The sequence below is a fragment of the Rhinopithecus bieti genome, unplaced genomic scaffold, assembly GCF_001698545.2.
Source record: "Rhinopithecus bieti isolate Rb0 unplaced genomic scaffold, ASM169854v2 scaffold_70550, whole genome shotgun sequence".
Classification (NCBI taxonomy): domain Eukaryota; kingdom Metazoa; phylum Chordata; class Mammalia; order Primates; family Cercopithecidae; genus Rhinopithecus; species Rhinopithecus bieti.
Window position 1 is genome coordinate 17,201 of NW_016826791.1, and position 4,371 is coordinate 21,571.

Below are 4,371 nucleotides of genomic sequence, written 5' to 3' on the forward strand. Positions count from 1 at the left end.
AGAGTCTGGCTCTGTCACCCAGACTGGAGTGCAGTGGCGCGATCTCCGCTCACTGCAAGCTCCGCCTCCCGGATTCATGCCATTCTCCTGCCTCAGCCTCCCGAGTAGCTGGGACTACAGGCGCCCGCCACCATGCCCGGCTAATTTTTCTATTTTTAGTAGAGACAGGGTTTCACCGTGTTAGCCAGGATGATCTCGATCTCCTGACCTTGTGATCCGCCCGCCTCGGCCTCCCAAAGTGCTGGGATTACAGGCATGAGCCACCGCGCCCGGCCACGGTATTTCTTCTATTTGATCATATACCCTTTGAGTACTCCTATTCGATAATGTCCTGTGGATAATATATATAAATATATATATGTGTGTGTGTATGTGCATATGTATATGAATATATTCTCTACAATATATAAAAATATATCTATATATATATACACACACACATATATTTATATATTTATATATGTGTGTGTATATACATTTTTTTTTTTTTGAGACGGAGTTTCACTCTTGTCGCCCAGGCTGGAGTTCAATGGCGCAATCTCAGCTCACTGCAAGCTCTGCCTCCCAGGTTCAAGCAATTCTCCTGCCTCAGCCTCCTAAGTAGCTGGGATTACAGGCATACACCACCACACCCGCCTAATTTTGTATTTTTAGTAAAGACGGGGTTTCTCTATGTTGGTCAGGCTGGTCTCGAACTCCTGACCTCAGGTGATCCACCCGCCTCGGCCTCCCCAAGTGCTGGGATTACAGGCGTGAGCCACTGTGCCTGGCCAATATATATGTATATACATTTTTATATGTGTGTATATATATAAATACACACACATATATAAATATATACGCACATATATTTACGTGTGCATGTGTGCGTATATATATATAAATTCAGCTTTTTCTCATATGATTAATTGAATTTTTAATTATTTATAGTTTAGAAAAGTTTTGAGTCCACAATTCATTGCTGACAGTGTCACGTAAATGTTTAGGTTTGTCCTCAAATTGAGGGAACTTGCCATCAAGTTTCTTTCAAATATCATATAAGTCTTAGATTTTATGGCATTCTAACATTTTATGAACAAATTACTCATACTATATGAGTTGACCAGTCATTAAATGGTCATCAGATGTCACATTTGGAGCAGGAAGAGTTTTGGCGGTTTGCTTTTGTGTTGTTTTGTTTAATAGAAAAAAACCAATTTTGGGGTTTGTGGTTTGTTGTTGTTGTTGTTGTTGTTTTGAGATGGAGTTTCGCTCTTGTTGCCCGGGCTGGAGTGCAGTGGCACCAACTGGGCTCACCGCAACCTCCGCCTCCCAGGTTCAAGTGATTCTCCTGCCTTAGCCTCCCGAGTAGCTGGGATTACAGGCATGTGCCACCACGCCCGGCTAATTTTTTTGTATTTTTAGTAGAGACTGGGTTTCTCCATGTTGGCCAGGCTGGTCTCCAACTCCTGACCTCAGGTGATCCACCTGCCTCAGCCTCTCAAAGTGCTGGGATTACAAGTGTGAGCCACCGCACTCAGCCTAGAGTTAGATTTCTTTAGGCAGGATGCAAACACATTGTGTGCGTTTCTCTTTCAGGGCTCACACCCTTGAACTCGCCTCCCTTTGTTCATGACACGAACTAGCTGGAGTCCCTGGGCGGTTAGAATAGCAGAACGTCCACGTCTGTGGACTTGTGTGGTTGTTCCTTGTGTTGCTGAAAGTTAGACCTGACCAGGCATGGTGACTCATGCCTGTGATCCCAGCACTTTGGGAGGCTAAGGTGGGAGGATTGCTTGACCCCAGGAGGTCAAGGCTATAGTGAGCTCTGATCACACCACTGCACTCCAGCCAGGGCAGCAGAGTGAGAACCTGTTTCAAAAAAGAAAGAAGAAAGAAAGAAAGAGAGGAAGAGAAAGAGAGAGAGAGAGAGAGAGAGAGAGAGAGNGAAAAGAAAGAAGGGCCGGGTGCGGTGGCTCACGCTTGTAATCCCAACACTTTGGGAGGCCGAGGTGGGCGGATCACAAGGTCAGGAGACCGAGACCATCCTGGCTAACACGGTGAAACCCCGTCTCTACTAAAATACAAAACTTAGCCAGGCGTCGTGGCGGGCGCCTGTAGTCCCAGCTACTGGGGAGGTTGAGGCAGGAGAATGGCGTGAACCCGGGAGGCGGAGCTTGCAGTGAACCTAGATCGCGCCATTGCACTCCAGCCTGGGCCACAGAACGAGACTCGATCTCAAAAAAATAAAAAAAGAAAAGAAAGAAAAGAAAGGAAGGAAGGAAGAAAAAAACATTTCAAGGCTAGGTGACAGGAGCCTTGCGGTTTAGCCGCTAGTCAACGGATCGGGGTGGGGGTGGTAGCAAAAACATAAAAATGAGGACAACAGAAACCAGAGACCCCCCAAAGTGTCTGTTTCCGCCCTTTTACAGTACAGAGAAATAACAAACGCCTTTCCTTGGGAAATGCAGGAAGCCAGCAAGCGGCCGGCGTCTCCGGAGCCCGCAAGGAGGCGCGTTGGCTGCGCAGACAGAGCGCTTCCAAGCCGGAGAGCCTAGGAACGGTGGCGCGGGCGGAGGCGACAGCGAGGACCCAAGGCTGGGGTTTCCTGCTTGGATCAGGAGTGCCTGGCGAGTAAGTTCTACAGGAAATGTCAATCTACTGGCCGTGGGGGTCAGACTCTGGGGTCGGGGCGATCGGGTCCCTGGGCCGGGGGGCGGGGGGTCAGGCAGGAGTGCGGGCGCTGGGATCCCCTGCCTGCTCGGCTCCCCTCTCCTCCTCCTCGTCCCTTACTCCGTCCATTTTGAGGAAGGGGTCAAGAAGAGGGTACAAAATGTCTGGGCAGGACGAATCTCTGTCGTCGGTCCTTCCTGGCGGCCTCGTTAGGTTGATTTATTTCAACAGTTTGATCCCCATCCTAGTTCAGCTCCGAAACGCTCCTGGGCTGCGCGCGCTTTTCGGCTGCGCCACCCGCAGAGACATCTAGAAGCCGGGGCTAGTGGAAGTGGAAGTGTGCCTGAGTGTCTGTATTAAGGGCGGGACCCGGCCGGGGCCCAGGGACTTGGGAGTTGCTGTCTGCAAAAGCCTCATTGTCTCTATCCTTCCGGGAGGAAAAGGGAAGGCACGAATGACCCACGTGTTCAGACCCCGAGCGCGCACTTCACCTTGGCGCAGGGAGAAGGGCGCTTCCCCTATGCCGTGTTGCAACCTTGCGAAAGCGCCTGTCCCCTGGCTTGGGCAGCAGAGATGCCCGCATGCAGCGGTTGCAGGGTTTGTGTTCTTTGCATCCATGAAAGTATTGGAGCTGGCCGGGCGCGGTGACTCACGCCTATAATCCCAGCATTTTGTGAGGCCGAGGCGGGCGGATCACCTGAGGTCAGGAGTTCAAGATCAGCCTGGCCAACATGGTGAAACCCTGTCTCTACTAAAAATACCAAAATTAACTAGGCGTGATGGCGCGCCCCTGTAATCCCAACTACTCGGGAGGCTGAGGTAGGAGAATCGCTTGAACCCGGGAGGCGGAGGTTGCAGTGAGCTGAGCACCTGTAATCCCAGCTACTTGGGAGGCTGAGGCAGGAGAATCGCTTCTACCTGGGAGGTGGAGGTTGCAGTGAGCCGAGATCGTGCCACTGCACTCCAGCCTGGGTGACAGAGTAAGACTCCCTCTCAAAAAAAAAAAAAAAAAGTATTGGATTGGAGCCGGTTGTGATGAGTCTGGGCAGGGCCAGAAGTGCAGGATGCACTGGTTTCCTAGAGAAAGAGCTTTGGGGGTTTGAGTTTGGTGCGCTGAGCATGTTCTTTTATGGGAACTGAGACCTCAGTAGAGGAAATGTATAAAAAGGACAAGCTGCAAGGAGAGTGGTGTGAAGGTGCCAGGATCAAACCCCACAGTCAGAACAAGATGCATTTTTTTTTTCTTTTTTTGTTTTTTTTTTGAGACAGAGTCTTGCTCTGTCGCCCAGGCTGGAGTGCAGTGGCCCGATCTCAGCTCACTGCAAGCTCTGCCTCCCGGGTTTACGCCATTCTCCTGCCTCAGCCTCCCGAGTAGCTGGGACTACAGGCGCCCGCCACCTCGCCCGGCTAGTTTTGTATTTTTTAGTAGAGACGGGGTTTCACCGTGTTAGCCAGGATGGTCTCGAACTCCTGACCTCATGATCCACCCATCTCGGCCTCCCAAAGTGCTGGGATTACAGGCTTGAGCCACCGCGCCCGGCCAACAAGATGCTTTTTTATTACAAATGTACTCCAGTGAGGTCTGGTTTTACTGAAACTCAGGGCAAACATGGGAACGTGTTTCATCAGCCAGGTATATATTCATCATAGACAATCAAGTAAAAGCCAGCCTCAGCCAGCTCACCTGAGCAGACCCACAATGGTGCATTGTTTTTCTTT

At 50.5% G+C, this 4,371-nt stretch overlaps 1 protein-coding gene across 4 annotated transcripts in view; it reads left to right on the forward strand.

Moving 5' to 3' along the window:
• Nucleotides 1-4,371, forward strand: part of ZNF114 (zinc finger protein 114) — a 38,453-nt gene that overhangs the window by 16,143 nt on the left and 17,939 nt on the right. For all 4 annotated transcript variants that reach the window (XM_017863640.1, XM_017863638.1, XM_017863639.1 and 1 more), the window contains one exon: nucleotides 2,451-2,613. The gene's annotated coding sequence lies outside the window, so the exon portion shown is untranslated. The remainder of the gene's footprint in view (nucleotides 1-2,450; nucleotides 2,614-4,371) is intronic.